Raw genomic sequence first — 19,342 nt, 5'->3', positions numbered from 1 at the left:
GCTGAGCCCCGTACCCACCCTCCTGCCATCCCTGGCCCTGCTAGCAAATGGCAGAGATCCTCTGGCCTCCGAGCCCAGACAAAAATCCTGATGCAGTTGGCCGAGGGGCCGCAAACCAAGGCTTCGCTTGTTCCCGCTCAGGCCCCAGCCATACCCTCTTGTCCTTCGGCTGCTCGTGTGTGGGGTGGGGGAGAGGAGGGTGCGTCCCCGTGCGTGCGTGCGTGGTCTGGGTGTCTCTGCGTGGTGTGTGTGTGTGTGTGTGTGTGTGTTAGATGCCGTGCCTGGTGTAGGTGGGGAAGAGCAAGCCCTCACGCACAGAGCCCCATCACACACTGGGGCCGGGCCGAGGGGGTCAATCTGCTCGGCCTGATTGCGTTGGGCATACATTGCAGAAGGTGGGTTTTCCAAGGCGGAGCAGAGGGTCCCGGCACCTGAGGTTGTCCACGGGGAGAATGTCTGTTCCACGGGGGCAAGCGGTCCCTTCCGTCGTGCCCAAGCCCATGTGACCCCGAAGGCCAGGTGGCCCCGGTCCTTGAGCTGACTGAGGAGTGCTTTGAGACCCGGAGGGTGGCACAGGCGACTGGGCGCCAGCGGCGGCCCTCCCTCCCTTTGAGCGGGACGGGGAGCTGCCGCTGGCATCCGGAGCTCTGGCGGCCTGCGCCCTCTGTCCCTGTGACCGCAGGCTCTGCCGTGGGAGGCGGGATCCCACGTAGAGGTCGCGCGCTGGCTGCCCTGTCTTGGGTTGAGCGACGGAGCGCGACGTGGAGCAGCACCCGACTGAGGCTCCCTGCTTCTCTGTCCCCTGGCGTCTTGCCCTGGACCCAGTGCACCACCTTGTGGCGAGCCCAGGTGTGGCGCGTCCCGCTGTGGGGCCCGCTGGGGTGCAGGACCCACTTTCTCATGGCTTCCGCACGTCCCTCCCCGCCCGCCTGGAGGGCAGTTGGGGAGCGGTCCCCAACGTGGCCTGGGACCAACCTCGCTGGTGACCCGTGTCGCGGGCGCGCGCCCCAGGAGAGTGTGGGGAGGGGAGAGGATTCGGGGACGTAGCTGTGAGGATTCGGTGTGCGTGGGTCTGGCGGGTGGCCCGGACGGGGTCGGGGTCGTGGTCACGGTGGGTCGTTGTGGTGGTGGTGGTGGTGGTGGTGCTGGGGGTGGTGGTGGTGGTGGGGGGCGTGGTGGCGAAGTCCCCGAAGACAAAAGGAGCAGCGAGGGAGGGAGGAGCAAAAGCCTACAGCACCCGGTATTCCCAGGCGGTCTCCCATCCAAGTACTAACCAGGCCCGACCCTGCTTAGCTTCCGAGATCAGACGAGATCGGGCGCGTTCAGGGTGGTATGGCCGTAGACGCTAGCCGCCGCCTCCGGGAGCCCCAAGAGCCTGCCGAGGGCCCCGGCGTGCGTCTCCACGCTGCTCTCCTGGCACGGCTGGGAGTCCGGGTGGGGGCTGGCAGCCCGGGGCCAGCGGCCAGAGGCCCCGCGCGCCTGCTCGGGCAGCCGGTCTCGCCCAGGTGGCCGCTGGGTGGCTTTCTTCCCGAGGTGTCCTGCTGCCAGGACGAGGGTCAAGTTTTCTCGGGGGAAAATTTCTCAGTGCTCTCGGGCGCTTGTTCTTCTGGGAATGTCCACTGCTGTGGCCAAGGCGGGGGACGCACAGCTCGGGCCAGGGCAAGCAGCCGCCCTCCTCCGTCGCCTCCTGGAGCCGTATCCTTGGGTGGGTGCGTGGCTCCCAGCGGAGGTCTCGGGGACCCTTCCGGTCCTCTTCGTCCGGAAAGCGCCACTGCCCCTCCAGCCCATCAGGAAAACGGCAGCCGCGCCCTTCGCCGACCCGCTCCGCCCTCCTCCACACTCAGGGCCTGGGGCTGCGGGGCTGAATCGTGAGGCTTTCCAGCCCAGGACTTCACCTCTGGCCCCTTTCACACCCGGGATCTTGGGAAGAAGAAACAAAACCAAACACAGCCAAAGCCATCTCCTCCGACCCGGGGCCCCTCCACATCCCTTCCGATCCCGGGTTCCTGCCGGCCTCCCGGGGCGTTTCTCCCAGGCAGGCCTTCGCGGCCACTACACGGGGCTGAGCACTCGAGTCCTCGGGCGTCACGGGGCCCGCGGCCACGCCAAGCACGCACGACTCCCGGGTCTCGTCTGCTCCTGGGTGCCCTGGGCCTCTTCCCTGTGCCGCTGCTGGGTCTTGTGCCCCTGCTTGGCCTCCATCAGACCCGGCCCCGTGCTACGCGGCCACGTGCTACAGGATCGTGCCAGCAGAACTGGCCCTGGCTGAGCCCCGTACCCACCCTCCTGCCATCCCTGGCCCTGCTAGCAAATGGCAGAGATCCTCTGGCCTCCGAGCCCAGAAAAAATCCTGATGCAGATGGCCGAGGGGCCGCAAACCAAGGCTTCGCTTGTTCCCGCTCAGGCCCCAGCCATACCCTCTTGTCCTTCGGCTGCTCGTGTGTGGGGTGGGGGAGAGGAGGGTGCGTCCCCGTGCGTGCGTGCGTGGTCTGGGTGTCTCTGCGTGGTGTGTGTGTGTGTGTGTGTGTGTGTTAGATGCCGTGCCTGGTGTAGGTGGGGAAGAGCAAGCCCTCACGCACAGAGCCCCATCACACACTGGGGCCGGGCCGAGGGGGTCAATCTGCTCGGCCTGATTGCGTTGGGCATACATTGCAGAAGGTGGGTTTTCCAAGGCGGAGCAGAGGGTCCCGGCACCTGAGGTTGTCCACGGGGAGAATGTCTGTTGCACGGGGGCAAGCGGTCCCTTCCGTCGTGCCCAAGCCCATGTGACCCCGAAGGCCAGGTGGCCCCGGTCCTTGAGCTGACTGAGGAGTGCTTTGAGACCCGGAGGGTGGCACAGGCGACTGGGCGCCAGCGGCGGCCCTCCCTCCCTTTGAGCGGGACGGGGAGCTGCCGCTGGCATCCGGAGCTCTGGCGGCCTGCGCCCTCTGTCCCTGTGACCGCAGGCTCTGCCGTGGGAGGCGGGATCCCACGTAGAGGTCGCGCGCTGGCTGCCCTGTCTTGGGTTGAGCGACGGAGCGCGACGTGGAGCAGCACCCGACTGAGGCTCCCTGCTTCTCTGTCCCCTGGCGTCTTGCCCTGGACCCAGTGCACCACCTTGTGGCGAGCCCAGGTGTGGCGCGTCCCGCTGTGGGGCCCGCTGGGGTGCAGGACCCACTTTCTCATGGCTTCCGCACGTCCCTCCCCGCCCGCCTGGAGGGCAGTTGGGGAGCGGTCCCCAACGTGGCCTGGGACCAACCTCGCTGGTGACCCGTGTCGCGGGCGCGCGCCCCAGGAGAGTGTGGGGAGGGGAGAGGATTCGGGGACGTAGCTGTGAGGATTCGGTGTGCGTGGGTCTGGCGGGTGGCCCGGACGGGGTCGGGGTCGTGGTCACGGTGGGTCGTTGTGGTGGTGGTGGTGGTGGTGGTGCTGGGGGTGGTGGTGGTGGTGGGGGGGGTGGTGGCGAAGTCCCCGAAGACAAAAGGAGCAGCGAGGGAGGGAGGAGCAAAAGCCTACAGCACCCGGTATTCCCAGGCGGTCTCCCATCCAAGTACTAACCAGGCCCGACCCTGCTTAGCTTCCGAGATCAGACGAGATCGGGCGCGTTCAGGGTGGTATGGCCGTAGACGCTAGCCGCCGCCTCCGGGAGCCCCAAGAGCCTGCCGAGGGCCCCGGCGTGCGTCTCCACGCTGCTCTCCTGGCACGGCTGGGAGTCCGGGTGGGGGCTGGCAGCCCGGGGCCAGCGGCCAGAGGCCCCGCGCGCCTGCTCGGGCAGCCGGTCTCGCCCAGGTGGCCGCTGGGTGGCTTTCTTCCCGAGGTGTCCTGATGCCAGGACGAGGGTCAAGTTTTCTCGGGGGAAAATTTCTCAGTGCTCTCGGGCGCTTGTTCTTCTGGGAATGTCCACTGCTGTGGCCAAGGCGGGGGACGCACAGCTCGGGCCAGGGCAAGCAGCCGCCCTCCTCCGTCGCCTCCTGGAGCCGTATCCTTGGGTGGGTGCGTGGCTCCCAGCGGAGGTCTCGGGGACCCTTCCGGTCCTCTTCGTCCGGAAAGCGCCACTGCCCCTCCAGCCCATCAGGAAAACGGCAGCCGCGCCCTTCGCCGACCCGCTCCGCCCTCCTCCACACTCAGGGCCTGGGGCTGCGGGGCTGAATCGTGAGGCTTTCCAGCCCAGGACTTCACCTCTGGCCCCTTTCACACCCGGGATCTTGGGAAGAAGAAACAAAACCAAACACAGCCAAAGCCATCTCCTCCGACCCGGGGCCCCTCCACATCCCTTCCGATCCCGGGTTCCTGCCGGCCTCCCGGGGCGTTTCTCCCAGGCAGGCCTTCGCGGCCACTACACGGGGCTGAGCACTCGAGTCCTCGGGCGTCACGGGGCCCGCGGCCACGCCAAGCACGCACGACTCCCGGGTCTCGTCTGCTCCTGGGTGCCCTGGGCCTCTTCCCTGTGCCGCTGCTGGGTCTTGTGCCCCTGCTTGGCCTCCTTCAGACCCGGCCCCGTGCTACGCGGCCACGTGCTACAGGATCGTGCCAGCAGAACTGGCCCTGGCTGATCCCCGTACCCACCCTCCTGCCATCCCTGGCCCTGCTAGCAAATGGCAGAGATCCTCTGGCCTCCGAGCCCAGACAAAAATCCTGATGCAGTTGGCCGAGGGGCCGCAAACCAAGGCTTCGCTTGTTCCCGCTCAGGCCCCAGCCATACCCTCTTGTCCTTCGGCTGCTCGTGTGTGGGGTGGGGGAGAGGAGGGTGCGTCCCCGTGCGTGCGTGCGTGGTCTGGGTGTCTCTGCGTGGTGTGTGTGTGTGTGTGTGTGTGTGTTAGATGCCGTGCCTGGTGTAGGTGGGGAAGAGCAAGCCCTCACGCACAGAGCCCCATCACACACTGGGGCCGGGCCGAGGGGGTCAATCTGCTCGGCCTGATTGCGTTGGGCATACATTGCAGAAGGTGGGTTTTCCAAGGCGGAGCAGAGGGTCCCGGCACCTGAGGTTGTCCACGGGGAGAATGTCTGTTGCACGGGGGCAAGCGGTCCCTTCCGTCGTGCCCAAGCCCATGTGACCCCGAAGGCCAGGTGGCCCCGGTCCTTGAGCTGACTGAGGAGTGCTTTGAGACCCGGAGGGTGGCACAGGCGACTGGGCGCCAGCGGCGGCCCTCCCTCCCTTTGAGCGGGACGGGGAGCTGCCGCTGGCATCCGGAGCTCTGGCGGCCTGCGCCCTCTGTCCCTGTGACCGCAGGCTCTGCCGTGGGAGGCGGGATCCCACGTAGAGGTCGCGCGCTGGCTGCCCTGTCTTGGGTTGAGCGACGGAGCGCGACGTGGAGCAGCACCCGACTGAGGCTCCCTGCTTCTCTGTCCCCTGGCGTCTTGCCCTGGACCCAGTGCACCACCTTGTGGCGAGCCCAGGTGTGGCGCGTCCCGCTGTGGGGCCCGCTGGGGTGCAGGACCCACTTTCTCATGGCTTCCGCACGTCCCTCCCCGCCCGCCTGGAGGGCAGTTGGGGAGCGGTCCCCAACGTGGCCTGGGACCAACCTCGCTGGTGACCCGTGTCGCGGGCGCGCGCCCCAGGAGAGTGTGGGGAGGGGAGAGGATTCGGGGACGTAGCTGTGAGGATTCGGTGTGCGTGGGTCTGGCGGGTGGCCCGGACGGGGTCGGGGTCGTGGTCACGGTGGGTCGTTGTGGTGGTGGTGGTGGTGGTGGTGCTGGGGGTGGTGGTGGTGGTGGGGGGGGTGGTGGCGAAGTCCCCGAAGACAAAAGGAGCAGCGAGGGAGGGAGGAGCAAAAGCCTACAGCACCCGGTATTCCCAGGCGGTCTCCCATCCAAGTACTAACCAGGCCCGACCCTGCTTAGCTTCCGAGAACAGACGAGATCGGGCGCGTTCAGGGTGGTATGGCCGTAGACGCTAGCCGCCGCCTCCGGGAGCCCCAAGAGCCTGCCGAGGGCCCCGGCGTGCGTCTCCACGCTGCTCTCCTGGCACGGCTGGGAGTCCGGGTGGGGGCTGGCAGCCCGGGGCCAGCGGCCAGAGGCCCCGCGCGCCTGCTCGGGCAGCCGGTCTCGCCCAGGTGGCCGCTGGGTGGCTTTCTTCCCGAGGTGTCCTGCTGCCAGGACGAGGGTCAAGTTTTCTCGGGGGAAAATTTCTCAGTGCTCTCGGGCGCTTGTTCTTCTGGGAATGTCCACTGCTGTGGCCAAGGTGGGGGACGCACAGCTCGGGCCAGGGCAAGCAGCCGCCCTCCTCCGTCGCCTCCTGGAGCCGTATCCTTGGGTGGGTGCGTGGCTCCCAGCGGAGGTCTCGGGGACCCTTCCGGTCCTCTTCGTCCGGAAAGCGCCACTGCCCCTCCAGCCCATCAGGAAAACGGCAGCCGCGCCCTTCGCCGACCCGCTCCGCCCTCCTCCACACTCAGGGCCTGGGGCTGCGGGGCTGAATCGTGAGGCTTTCCAGCCCAGGACTTCACCTCTGGCCCCTTTCACACCCGGGATCTTGGGAAGAAGAAACAAAACCAAACACAGCCAAAGCCATCTCCTCCGACCCGGGGCCCCTCCACATCCCTTCCGATCCCGGGTTCCTGCCGGCCTCCCGGGGCGTTTCTCCCAGGCAGGCCTTCGCGGCCACTACACGGGGCTGAGCACTCGAGTCCTCGGGCGTCACGGGGCCCGCGGCCACGCCAAGCACGCACGACTCCCGGGTCTCGTCTGCTCCTGGGTGCCCTGGGCCTCTTCCCTGTGCCGCTGCTGGGTCTTGTGCCCCTGCTTGGCCTCCTTCAGACCCGGCCCCGTGCTACGCGGCCACGTGCTACAGGATCGTGCCAGCAGAACTGGCCCTGGCTGAGCCCCGTACCCACCCTCCTGCCATCCCTGGCCCTGCTAGCAAATGGCAGAGATCCTCTGGCCTCCGAGCCCAGACAAAAATCCTGATGCAGTTGGCCGAGGGGCCGCAAACCAAGGCTTCGCTTGTTCCCGCTCAGGCCCCAGCCATACCCTCTTGTCCTTCGGCTGCTCGTGTGTGGGGTGGGGGAGAGGAGGGTGCGTCCCCGTGCGTGCGTGCGTGGTCTGGGTGTCTCTGCGTGGTGTGTGTGTGTGTGTGTGTGTGTGTGTGTGTGTGTGTTAGATGCCGTGCCTGGTGTAGGTGGGGAAGAGCAAGCCCTCACGCACAGAGCCCCATCACACACTGGGGCCGGGCCGAGGGGGTCAATCTGCTCGGCCTGATTGCGTTGGGCATACATTGCAGAAGGTGGGTTTTCCAAGGCGGAGCAGAGGGTCCCGGCACCTGAGGTTGTCCACGGGGAGAATGTCTGTTCCACGGGGGCAAGCGGTCCCTTCCGTCGTGCCCAAGCCCATGTGACCCCGAAGGCCAGGTGGCCCCGGTCCTTGAGCTGACTGAGGAGTGCTTTGAGACCCGGAGGGTGGCACAGGCGACTGGGCGCCAGCGGCGGCCCTCCCTCCCTTTGAGCGGGACGGGGAGCTGCCGCTGGTATCCGGAGCTCTGGCGGCCTGCGCCCTCTGTCCCTGTGACCGCAGGCTCTGCCGTGGGAGGCGGGATCCCACGTAGAGGTCGCGCGCTGGCTGCCCTGTCTTGGGTTGAGCGACGGAGGGCGACGTGGAGCAGCACCCGACTGAGGCTCCCTGCTTCTCTGTCCCCTGGCGTCTTGCCCTGGACCCAGTGCACCACCTTGTGGCGAGCCCAGGTGTGGCGCGTCCCGCTGTGGGGCCCGCTGGGGTGCAGGACCCACTTTCTCATGGCTTCCGCACGTCCCTCCCCGCCCGCCTGGAGGGCAGTTGGGGAGCGGTCCCCAACGTGGCCTGGGACCAACCTCGCTGGTGACCCGTGTCGCGGGCGCGCGCCCCAGGAGAGTGTGGGGAGGGGAGAGGATTCGGGGACGTAGCTGTGAGGATTCGGTGTGCGTGGGTCTGGCGGGTGGCCCGGACGGGGTCGGGGTCGTGGTCACGGTGGGTCGTTGTGGTGGTGGTGGTGGTGGTGGTGCTGGGGGTGGTGGTGGTGGTGGGGGGGGTGGTGGCGAAGTCCCCGAAGACAAAAGGAGCAGCGAGGGAGGGAGGAGCAAAAGCCTACAGCACCCGGTATTCCCAGGCGGTCTCCCATCCAAGTACTAACCAGGCCCGACCCTGCTTAGCTTCCGAGATCAGACGAGATCGGGCGCGTTCAGGGTGGTATGGCCGTAGACGCTAGCCGCCGCCTCCGGGAGCCCCAAGAGCCTGCCGAGGGCCCCGGCGTGCGTCTCCACGCTGCTCTCCTGGCACGGCTGGGAGTCCGGGTGGGGGCTGGCAGCCCGGGGCCAGCGGCCAGAGGCCCCGCGCGCCTGCTCGGGCAGCCGGTCTCGCCCAGGTGGCCGCTGGGTGGCTTTCTTCCCGAGGTGTCCTGCTGCCAGGACGAGGGTCAACTTTTCTCGGGGGAAAATTTCTCAGTGCTCTCGGGCGCTTGTTCTTCTGGGAATGTCCACTGCTGTGGCCAAGGCGGGGGACGCACAGCTCGGGCCAGGGCAAGCAGCCGCCCTCCTCCGTCGCCTCCTGGAGCCGTATCCTTGGGTGGGTGCGTGGCTCCCAGCGGAGGTCTCGGGGACCCTTCCGGTCCTCTTCGTCCGGAAAGCGCCACTGCCCCTCCAGCCCATCAGGAAAACGGCAGCCGCGCCCTTCGCCGACCCGCTCCGCCCTCCTCCACACTCAGGGCCTGGGGCTGCGGGGCTGAATCGTGAGGCTTTCCAGCCCAGGACTTCACCTCTGGCCCCTTTCACACCCGGGATCTTGGGAAGAAGAAACAAAACCAAACACAGCCAAAGCCATCTCCTCCGACCCGGGGCCCCTCCACATCCCTTCCGATCCCGGGTTCCTGCCGGCCTCCCGGGGCGTTTCTCCCAGGCAGGCCTTCGCGGCCACTACACGGGGCTGAGCACTCGAGTCCTCGGGCGTCACGGGGCCCGCGGCCACGCCAAGCACGCACGACTCCCGGGTCTCGTCTGCTCCTGGGTGCCCTGGGCCTCTTCCCTGTGCCGCTGCTGGGTCTTGTGCCCCTGCTTGGCCTCCTTCAGACCCGGCCCCGTGCTACGCGGCCACGTGCTACAGGATCGTGCCAGCAGAACTGGCCCTGGCTGAGCCCCGTACCCACCCTCCTGCCATCCCTGGCCCTGCTAGCAAATGGCAGAGATCCTCTGGCCTCCGAGCCCAGACAAAAATCCTGATGCAGTTGGCCGAGGGGCCGCAAACCAAGGCTTCGCTTGTTCCCGCTCAGGCCCCAGCCATACCCTCTTGTCCTTCGGCTGCTCGTGTGTGGGGTGGGGGAGAGGAGGGTGCGTCCCCGTGCGTGCGTGCGTGGTCTGGGTGTCTCTGCGTGGTGTGTGTGTGTGTGTGTGTGTGTGTGTTAGATGCCGTGCCTGGTGTAGGTGGGGAAGAGCAAGCCCTCACGCACAGAGCCCCATCACACACTGGGGCCGGGCCGAGGGGGTCAATCTGCTCGGCCTGATTGCGTTGGGCATACATTGCAGAAGGTGGGTTTTCCAAGGCGGAGCAGAGGGTCCCGGCACCTGAGGTTGTCCACGGGGAGAATGTCTGTTCCACGGGGGCAAGCGGTCCCTTCCGTCGTGCCCAAGCCCATGTGACCCCGAAGGCCAGGTGGCCCCGGTCCTTGAGCTGACTGAGGAGTGCTTTGAGACCCGGAGGGTGGCACAGGCGACTGGGTGCCAGCGGCGGCCCTCCCTCCCTTTGAGCGGGACGGGGAGCTGCCGCTGGCATCCGGAGCTCTGGCGGCCTGCGCCCTCTGTCCCTGTGACCGCAGGCTCTGCCGTGGGAGGCGGGATCCCACGTAGAGGACGCGCGCTGGCTGCCCTGTCTTGGGTTGAGCGACGGAGCGCGACGTGGTGCAGCACCCGACTGAGGCTCCCTGCTTCTCTGTCCCCTGGCGTCTTGCCCTGGACCCAGTGCACCACCTTGTGGCGAGCCCAGGTGTGGCGCGTCCCGCTGTGGGGCCCGCTGGGGTGCAGGACCCACTTTCTCATGGCTTCCGCACGTCCCTCCCCGCCCGCCTGGAGGGCAGTTGGGGAGCGGTCCCCAACGTGGCCTGGGACCAACCTCGCTGGTGACCCGTGTCGCGGGCGCGCGCCCCAGGAGAGTGTGGGGAGGGGAGAGGATTCGGGGACGTAGCTGTGAGGATTCGGTGTGCGTGGGTCTGGCGGGTGGCCCGGACGGGGTCGGGGTCGTGGTCACGGTGGGTCGTTGTGGTGGTGGTGGTGGTGGTGGTGCTGGGGGTGGTGGTGGTGGTGGGGGGGGTGGTGGCGAAGTCCCCGAAGACAAAAGGAGCAGCGAGGGAGGGAGGAGCAAAAGCCTACAGCACCCGGTATTCCCAGGCGGTCTCCCATCCAAGTACTAACCAGGCCCGACCCTGCTTAGCTTCCGAGATCAGACGAGATCGGGCGCGTTCAGGGTGGTATGGCCGTAGACGCTAGCTGCCGCCTCCGGGAGCCCCAAGAGCCTGCCGAGGGCCCCGGCGTGCGTCTCCACGCTGCTCTCCTGGCACGGCTGGGAGTCCGGGTGGGGGCTGGCAGCCCGGGGCCAGCGGCCAGAGGCCCCGCGCGCCTGCTCGGGCAGCCGGTCTCGCCCAGGTGGCCGCTGGGTGGCTTTCTTCCCGAGGTGTCCTGCTGCCAGGACGAGGGTCAAGTTTTCTCGGGGGAAAATTTCTCAGTGCTCTCGGGCGCTTGTTCTTCTGGGAATGTCCACTGCTGTGGCCAAGGCGGGGGACGCACAGCTCGGGCCAGGGCAAGCAGCCGCCCTCCTCCGTCGCCTCCTGGAGCCGTATCCTTGGGTGGGTGCGTGGCTCCCAGCGGAGGTCTCGGGGACCCTTCCGGTCCTCTTCGTCCGGAAAGCGCCACTGCCCCTCCAGCCCATCAGGAAAACGGCAGCCGCGCCCTTCGCCGACCCGCTCCGCCCTCCTCCACACTCAGGGCCTGGGGCTGCGGGGCTGAATCGTGAGGCTTTCCAGCCCAGGACTTCACCTCTGGCCCCTTTCACACCCGGGATCTTGGGAAGAAGAAACAAAACCAAACACAGCCAAAGCCATCTCCTCCGACCCGGGGCCCCTCCACATCCCTTCCGATCCCGGGTTCCTGCCGGCCTCCCGGGGCGTTTCTCCCAGGCAGGCCTTCGCGGCCACTACACGGGGCTGAGCACTCGAGTCCTCGGGCGTCACGGGGCCCGCGGCCACGCCAAGCACGCACGACTCCCGGGTCTCGTCTGCTCCTGGGTGCCCTGGGCCTCTTCCCTGTGCCGCTGCTGGGTCTTGTGCCCCTGCTTGGCCTCCTTCAGACCCGGCCCCGTGCTACGCGGCCACGTGCTACAGGATCGTGCCAGCAGAACTGGCCCTGGCTGAGCCCCGTACCCACCCTCCTGCCATCCCTGGCCCTGCTAGCAAATGGCAGAGATCCTCTGGCCTCCGAGCCCAGACAAAAATCCTGATGCAGTTGGCCGAGGGGCCGCAAACCAAGGCTTCGCTTGTTCCCGCTCAGGCCCCAGCCATACCCTCTTGTCCTTCGGCTGCTCGTGTGTGGGGTGGGGGAGAGGAGGGTGCGTCCCCGTGCGTGCGTGCGTGGTCTGGGTGTCTCTGCGTGGTGTGTGTGTGTGTGTGTGTGTGTGTGTGTGTGTGTGTGTTAGATGCCGTGCCTGGTGTAGGTGGGGAAGAGCAAGCCCTCACGCACAGAGCCCCATCACACACTGGGGCCGGGCCGAGGGGGTCAATCTGCTCGGCCTGATTGCGTTGGGCATACATTGCAGAAGGTGGGTTTTCCAAGGCGGAGCAGAGGGTCCCGGCACCTGAGGTTGTCCACGGGGAGAATGTCTGTTCCACGGGGGCAAGCGGTCCCTTCCGTCGTGCCCAAGCCCATGTGACCCCGAAGGCCAGGTGGCCCCGGTCCTTGAGCTGACTGAGGAGTGCTTTGAGACCCGGAGGGTGGCACAGGCGACTGGGCGCCAGCGGCGGCCCTCCCTCCCTTTGAGCGGGACGGGGAGCTGCCGCTGGTATCCGGAGCTCTGGCGGCCTGCGCCCTCTGTCCCTGTGACCGCAGGCTCTGCCGTGGGAGGCGGGATCCCACGTAGAGGTCGCGCGCTGGCTGCCCTGTCTTGGGTTGAGCGACGGAGGGCGACGTGGAGCAGCACCCGACTGAGGCTCCCTGCTTCTCTGTCCCCTGGCGTCTTGCCCTGGACCCAGTGCACCACCTTGTGGCGAGCCCAGGTGTGGCGCGTCCCGCTGTGGGGCCCGCTGGGGTGCAGGACCCACTTTCTCATGGCTTCCGCACGTCCCTCCCCGCCCGCCTGGAGGGCAGTTGGGGAGCGGTCCCCAACGTGGCCTGGGACCAACCTCGCTGGTGACCCGTGTCGCGGGCGCGCGCCCCAGGAGAGTGTGGGGAGGGGAGAGGATTCGGGGACGTAGCTGTGAGGATTCGGTGTGCGTGGGTCTGGCGGGTGGCCCGGACGGGGTCGGGGTCGTGGTCACGGTGGGTCGTTGTGGTGGTGGTGGTGGTGGTGGTGCTGGGGGTGGTGGTGGTTGTGGGGGGGGTGGTGGCGAAGTCCCCGAAGACAAAAGGAGCAGCGAGGGAGGGAGGAGCAAAAGCCTACAGCACCCGGTATTCCCAGGCGGTCTCCCATCCAAGTACTAACCAGGCCCGACCCTGCTTAGCTTCCGAGATCAGACGAGATCGGGCGCGTTCAGGGTGGTATGGCCGTAGACGCTAGCCGCCGCCTCCGGGAGCCCCAAGAGCCTGCCGAGGGCCCCGGCGTGCGTCTCCACGCTGCTCTCCTGGCACGGCTGGGAGTCCGGGTGGGGGCTGGCAGCCCGGGGCCAGCGGCCAGAGGCCCCGCGCGCCTGCTCGGGCAGCCGGTCTCGCCCAGGTGGCCGCTGGGTGGCTTTCTTCCCGAGGTGTCCTGCTGCCAGGACGAGGGTCAAGTTTTCTCGGGGGAAAATTTCTCAGTGCTCTCGGGCGCTTGTTCTTCTGGGAATGTCCACTGCTGTGGCCAAGGCGGGGGACGCACAGCTCGGGCCAGGGCAAGCAGCCGCCCTCCTCCGTCGCCTCCTGGAGCCGTATCCTTGGGTGGGTGCGTGGCTCCCAGCGGAGGTCTCGGGGACCCTTCCGGTCCTCTTCGTCCGGAAAGCGCCACTGCCCCTCCAGCCCATCAGGAAAACGGCAGCCGCGCCCTTCGCCGACCCGCTCCGCCCTCCTCCACACTCAGGGCCTGGGGCTGCGGGGCTGAATCGTGAGGCTTTCCAGCCCAGGACTTCACCTCTGGCCCCTTTCACACCCGGGATCTTGGGAAGAAGAAACAAAACCAAACACAGCCAAAGCCATCTCCTCCGACCCGGGGCCCCTCCACATCCCTTCCGATCCCGGGTTCCTGCCGGCCTCCCGGGGCGTTTCTCCCAGGCAGGCCTTCGCGGCCACTACACGGGGCTGAGCACTCGAGTCCTCGGGCGTCACGGGGCCCGCGGCCACGCCAAGCACGCACGACTCCCGGGTCTCGTCTGCTCCTGGGTGCCCTGGGCCTCTTCCCTGTGCCGCTGCTGGGTCTTGTGCCCCTGCTTGGCCTCCTTCAGACCCGGCCCCGTGCTACGCGGCCACGTGCTACAGGATCGTGCCAGCAGAACTGGCCCTGGCTGAGCCCCGTACCCACCCTCCTGCCATCCCTGGCCCTGCTAGCAAATGGCAGAGATCCTCTGGCCTCCGAGCCCAGACAAAAATCCTGATGCAGTTGGCCGAGGGGCCGCAAACCAAGGCTTCGCTTGTTCCCGCTCAGGCCCCAGCCATACCCTCTTGTCCTTCGGCTGCTCGTGTGTGGGGTGGGGGAGAGGAGGGTGCGTCCCCGTGCGTGCGTGCGTGGTCTGGGTGTCTCTGCGTGGTGTGTGTGTGTGTGTGTGTGTGTGTGTGTGTGTGTGTGTGTGTGTGTTAGATGCCGTGCCTGGTGTAGGTGGGGAAGAGCAAGCCCTCACGCACAGAGCCCCATCACACACTGGGGCCGGGCCGAGGGGGTCAATCTGCTCGGCCTGATTGCGTTGGGCATACATTGCAGAAGGTGGGTTTTCCAAGGCGGAGCAGAGGGTCCCGGCACCTGAGTTTGTCCACGGGGAGAATGTCTGTTCCACGGGGGCAAGCGGTCCCTTCCGTCGTGCCCAAGCCCATGTGACCCCGAAGGCCAGGTGGCCCCGGTCCTTGAGCTGACTGAGGAGTGCTTTGAGACCCGGAGGGTGGCACAGGCGACTGGGCGCCAGCGGCGGCCCTCCCTCCCTTTGAGCGGGACGGGGAGCTGCCGCTGGTATCCGGAGCTCTGGCGGCCTGCGCCCTCTGTCCCTGTGACCGCAGGCTCTGCCGTGGGAGGCGGGATCCCACGTAGAGGTCGCGCGCTGGCTGCCCTGTCTTGGGTTGAGCGACGGAGGGCGACGTGGAGCAGCACCCGACTGAGGCTCCCTGCTTCTCTGTCCCCTGGCGTCTTGCCCTGGACCCAGTGCACCACCTTGTGGCGAGCCCAGGTGTGGCGCGTCCCGCTGTGGGGCCCGCTGGGGTGCAGGACCCACTTTCTCATGGCTTCCGCACGTCCCTCCCCGCCCGCCTGGAGGGCAGTTGGGGAGCGGTCCCCAACGTGGCCTGGGACCAACCTCGCTGGTGACCCGTGTCGCGGGCGCGCGCCCCAGGAGAGTGTGGGGAGGGGAGAGGATTCGGGGACGTAGCTGTGAGGATTCGGTGTGCGTGGGTCTGGCGGGTGGCCCGGACGGGGTCGGGGTCGTGGTCACGGTGGGTCGTTGTGGTGGTGGTGGTGGTGGTGGTGCTGGGGGTGGTGGTGGTTGTGGGGGGGGTGGTGGCGAAGTCCCCGAAGACAAAAGGAGCAGCGAGGGAGGGAGGAGCAAAATCCTACAGCACCCGGTATTCCCAGGCGGTCTCCCATCCAAGTACTAACCAGGCCCGACCCTGCTTAGCTTCCGAGATCAGACGAGATCGGGCGCGTTCAGGGTGGTATGGCCGTAGACGCTAGCCGCCGCCTCCGGGAGCCCCAAGAGCCTGCCGAGGGCCCCGGCGTGCGTCTCCACGCTGCTCTCCTGGCACGGCTGGGAGTCCGGGTGGGGGCTGGCAGCCCGGGGCCAGCGGCCAGAGGCCCCGCGCGCCTGCTCGGGCAGCCGGTCTCGCCCAGGTGGCCGCTGGGTGGCTTTCTTCCCGAGGTGTCCTGCTGCCAGGACGAGGGTCAAGTTTTCTCGGGGGAAAATTTCTCAGTGCTCTCGGGCGCTTGTTCTTCTGGGAATGTCCACTGCTGTGGCCAAGGCGGGGGACGCACAGCTCGGGCCAGGGCAAGCAGCCGCCCTCCTCCGTCGCCTCCTGGAGCCGTATCCTTGGGTGGGTGCGTGGCTCCCAGCGGAGGTCTCGGGGACCCTTCCGGTCCTCTTCGTCCGGAAAGCGCCACTGCCCCTCCAGCCCATCAGGAAAACGGCAGCCGCGCCCTTCGCCGACCCGCTCCGCCCTCCTCCACACTCAGGGCCTGGGGCTGCGGGGCTGAATCGTGAGGCTTTCCAGCCCAGGACTTCACCTCTGGCCCCTTTCACACCCGGGATCTTGGGAAGAAGAAACAAAACCAAACACAGCCAAAGCCATCTCCTCCGACCCGGGGCCCCTCCACATCCCTTCCGATCCCGGGTTCCTGCCGGCCTCCCGGGGCGTTTCTCCCAGGCAGGCCTGGGCCACTACACGGGGCTGAGCGCGGCCACTACACGGGGCTGAGCACTCGAGTCCTCGGGCGTCACGGGGCCCGCGGCCACGCCAAGCACGCACGACTCCCGGGTCTCGTCTGCTCCTGGGTGCCCTGGGCCTCTTCCCTGTGCCGCTGCTGGGTCTTGTGCCCCTGCTTGGCCTCCTTCAGACCCGGCCCCGTGCTACGCGGCCACGTGCTACAGGATCGTGCCAGCAGAACTGGCCCTGGCTGAGCCCCGTACCCACCCTCCTGCCATCCCTGGCCCTGCTAGCAAATGGCAGAGATCCTCTGGCCTCCGAGCCCAGACAAAAATCCTGATGCAGTTGGCCGAGGGGCCGCAAACCAAGGCTTCGCTTGTTCCCGCTCAGGCCCCAGCCATACCCTCTTGTCCTTCGGCTGCTCGTGTGTGGGGTGGGGGAGAGGAGGGTGCGTCCCCGTGCGTGCGTGCGTGGTCTGGGTGTCTCTGCGTGGTGTGTGTGTGTGTGTGTGTGTGTGTGTGTGTTAGATGCCGTGCCTGGTGTAGGTGGGGAAGAGCAAGCCCTCACGCACAGAGCCCCATCACACACTGGGGCCGGGCCGAGGGGGTCAATCTGCTCGGCCTGATTGCGTTGGGCATACATTGCAGAAGGTGGGTTTTCCAAGGCGGAGCAGAGGGTCCCGGCACCTGAGGTTGTCCACGGGGAGAATGTCTGTTCCACGGGGGCAAGCGGTCCCTTCTGTCGTGCCCAAGCCCATGTGACCCCGAAGGCCAGGTGGCCCCGGTCCTTGAGCTGACTGAGGAGTGCTTTGAGACCCGGAGGGTGGCACAGGCGACTGGGCGCCAGCGGCGGCCCTCCCTCCCTTTGAGCGGGACGGGGAGCTGCCGCTGGCATCCGGAGCTCTGGCGGCCTGCGCCCTCTGTCCCTGTGACCGCAGGCTCTGCCGTGGGAGGCGGGATCCCACGTAGAGGTCGCGCGCTGGCTGCCCTGTCTTGGGTTGAGCGACGGAGGGCGACGTGGAGCAGCACCCGACTGAGGCTCCCTGCTTCTCTGTCCCCTGGCGTCTTGCCCTGGACCCAGTGCACCACCTTGTGGCGAGCCCAGGTGTGGCGCGTCCCGCTGTGGGGCCCGCTGGGGTGCAGGACCCACTTTCTCATGGCTTCCGCACGTCCCTCCCCGCCCGCCTGGAGGGCAGTTGGGGAGCGGTCCCCAACGTGGCCTGGGACCAACCTCGCTGGTGACCCGTGTCGCGGGCGCGCGCCCCAGGAGAGTGTGGGGAGGGGAGAGGATTCGGGGACGTAGCTGTGAGGATTCGGTGTGCGTGGGTCTGGCGGGTGGCCCGGACGGGGTCGGGGTCGTGGTCACGGTGGGTCGTTGTGGTGGTGGTGGTGGTGGTGCTGGGGGTGGTGGTGGTGGGGGGGGGGTGGTGGCGAAGTCCCCGAAGACAAAAGGAGCAGCGAGGGAGGGAGGAGCAAAAGCCTACAGCACCCGGTATTCCCAGGCGGTCTCCCATCCAAGTACTAACCAGGCCCGACCCTGCTTAGCTTCCGAGATCAGACGAGATCGGGCGCGTTCAGGGTGGTATGGCCGTAGACGCTAGCCGCCGCCTCCGGGAGCCCCAAGAGCCTGCCGAGGGCCCCGGCGTGCGTCTCCACGCTGCTCTCCTGGCACGGCTGGGAGTCCGGGTGGGGGCTGGCAGCCCGGGGCCAGCGGCCAGAGGCCCCGCGCGCCTGCTCGGGCAGCCGGTCTCGCCCAGGTGGCCGCTGGGTGGCTTTCTTCCCGAGGTGTCCTGCTGCCAGGACGAGGGTCAAGTTTTCTCGGGGGAAAATTTCTCAGTGCTCTCGGGCGCTTGTTCTTCTGGGAATGTCCACTGCTGTGGCCAAGGCGGGGGACGCACAGCTCGGGCCAGGGCAAGCAGCCGCCCTCCTCCGTCGCCTCCTGGAGCCGTATCCTTGGGTGGGTGCGTGGCTCCCAGCGGAGGTCTCGGGGACCCTTCCGGTCCTCTTCGTCCGGAAAGCGCCACTGCCCCTCCAGCCCATCAGGAAAACGGCAGCCGCGCCCTTCGCCGACCCGCTCCGCCCTCCTCCACACTCAGGGCCTGGGGCTGCGGGGCTGAATCGTGAGGCTTTCCAGCCCAGGAATTCACCTCTGGCCCCTTTCACACCCGGGATCTTGGGAAGAAGAAACAAAACCAAACACAGCCAAAGCCATCTCCTCCGACCCGGGGCCCCTCCACATCCCTTCCGATCCCGGGTTCCTGCCGGCCTCCCGGGGCGTTTCTCCCAGGCAGGCCTTCGCGGCCACTACACGGGGCTGAGCACTCGAGTCCTCGGGCGTCACGGGGCCCGCGGCCACGCCAAGCACGCACGACTCCCGGGTCTCGTCTGCTCCTGGGTGCCCTGGGCCTCTTCCCTGTGCCGCTGCTGGGTCTTGTGCCCCTGCTTGGCCTCCTTCAGACCCGGCCCCGTGCTACGCGGCCACGTGCTACAGGATCGTGCCAGCAGAACTGGCCCTGGCTGAGCCCCGTACCCACCCTCCTGCCATCCCTGGCCCTGCTAGCAAATGGCAGAGATCCTCTGGCCTCCGAGCCCAGACAAAAATCCTGATGCAGTTGGCCGAGGGGCCGCAAACCAAGGCTTCGCTTGTTCCCGCTCAGGCCCCAGCCATACCCTCTTGTCCTTCGGCTGCTCGTGTGTGGGGTGGGGGAGAGGAGGGTGCGTCCCCGTGCGTGCGTGCGTGGTCTGGGTTTCTCTGCGTGGTGTGTGTGTGTGTGTGTGTGTGTGTGTGTGTGTGTGTGTGTGTGTTAGATGCCGTGCCTGGTGTAGGTGGGGAAGAGCAAGCCCTCACGCACAGAGCCCCATCACACACTGGGGCCGGGCCGAGGGGGTCAATCTGCTCGGCCTGATTGCGTTGGGCATACATTGCAGAAGGTGGGTTTTCCAAGGCGGAGCAGAGGGTCCCGGCACCTGAGGTTCTCCACGGGGAGAATGTCTGTTCCACGGGGGCAAGCGGTCCCTTCCGTCGTGCCCAAGCCCATGTGACCCCGAAGGCCAGGTGGCCCCGGTCCTTGAGCTGACTGAGGAGTGCTTTGAGACCCGGAGGGTGGCACAGGCGACTGGGCGCCAGCGGCGGCCCTCCCTCCCTTTGAGCGGGACGGGGAGCTGCCGCTGGTATCCGGAGCTCTGGCGGCCTGCGCCCTCTGTCCCTGTGACCGCAGGCTCTGCCGTGGGAGGCGGGATCCCACGTAGAGGTCGCGCGCTGGCTGCCCTGTCTTGGGTTGAGCGACGGAGGGCGACTTGGAGCAGCACCCGACTGAGGCTCCCTGCTTCTCTGTCCCCTGGCGTCTTGCCCTGGACCCAGTGCACCACCTTGTGGCGAGCCCAGGTGTGGCGCGTCCCGCTGTGGGGCCCGCTGGGGTGCAGGACCCACTTTCTCATGGCTTCCGCACGTCCCTCCCCGCCCGCCTGGAGGGCAGTTGGGGAGCGGTCCCCAACGTGGCCTGGGACCAACCTCGCTGGTGACCCGTGTCGCGGGCGCGCGCCCCAGGAGAGTGTGGGGAGGGGAGAGGATTCGGGGACGTAGCTGTGAGGATTCGGTGTGCGTGGGTCTGGCGGGTGGCCCGGACGGGGTCGGGGTCGTGGTCACGGTGGGTCGTTGTGGTGGTGGTGGTGGTG

The 19,342-nt window shown here is 67.7% G+C and overlaps 8 non-coding genes across 8 annotated transcripts; all 8 read right to left on the bottom strand.

The window, feature by feature from the left end:
* Positions 1-1,225: 1,225 nt before the first annotated feature.
* On the bottom strand, positions 1,226-1,344 carry LOC141411670 (5S ribosomal RNA). The gene has a single exon (XR_012436510.1). It is a non-coding gene; the product is annotated as a 5S ribosomal RNA (ribosomal RNA).
* Positions 1,345-3,488: 2,144 nt separating this feature from the next.
* Positions 3,489-3,607, bottom strand: LOC141411669 (5S ribosomal RNA). The gene has a single exon (XR_012436509.1). It is a non-coding gene; the product is annotated as a 5S ribosomal RNA (ribosomal RNA).
* Positions 3,608-5,752: 2,145 nt separating this feature from the next.
* On the bottom strand, positions 5,753-5,871 carry LOC141412660 (5S ribosomal RNA). The gene has a single exon (XR_012437502.1). It is a non-coding gene; the product is annotated as a 5S ribosomal RNA (ribosomal RNA).
* A 2,157-nt stretch (positions 5,872-8,028) lies between these two features.
* LOC141411668 (5S ribosomal RNA) lies at positions 8,029-8,147 on the bottom strand. Its single transcript, XR_012436508.1, has one exon. It is a non-coding gene; the product is annotated as a 5S ribosomal RNA (ribosomal RNA).
* A 2,147-nt stretch (positions 8,148-10,294) lies between these two features.
* Positions 10,295-10,413, bottom strand: LOC141411667 (5S ribosomal RNA). Its single transcript, XR_012436507.1, has one exon. It is a non-coding gene; the product is annotated as a 5S ribosomal RNA (ribosomal RNA).
* Positions 10,414-12,572: 2,159 nt separating this feature from the next.
* LOC141411666 (5S ribosomal RNA) lies at positions 12,573-12,691 on the bottom strand. The gene has a single exon (XR_012436506.1). It is a non-coding gene; the product is annotated as a 5S ribosomal RNA (ribosomal RNA).
* Positions 12,692-14,858: 2,167 nt separating this feature from the next.
* Positions 14,859-14,977, bottom strand: LOC141412645 (5S ribosomal RNA). The gene has a single exon (XR_012437487.1). It is a non-coding gene; the product is annotated as a 5S ribosomal RNA (ribosomal RNA).
* A 2,167-nt stretch (positions 14,978-17,144) lies between these two features.
* Positions 17,145-17,263, bottom strand: LOC141411664 (5S ribosomal RNA). Its single transcript, XR_012436504.1, has one exon. It is a non-coding gene; the product is annotated as a 5S ribosomal RNA (ribosomal RNA).
* Between the last annotated feature and the right edge of the window lie 2,079 nt (positions 17,264-19,342).

Source organism: Castor canadensis, chromosome 10, assembly GCF_047511655.1.
Source record: "Castor canadensis chromosome 10, mCasCan1.hap1v2, whole genome shotgun sequence".
Classification (NCBI taxonomy): domain Eukaryota; kingdom Metazoa; phylum Chordata; class Mammalia; order Rodentia; family Castoridae; genus Castor; species Castor canadensis.
The sequence above is the reverse complement of the archived record's forward strand: the minus strand, read 5'-3'. Positions and strand labels throughout refer to the sequence as shown.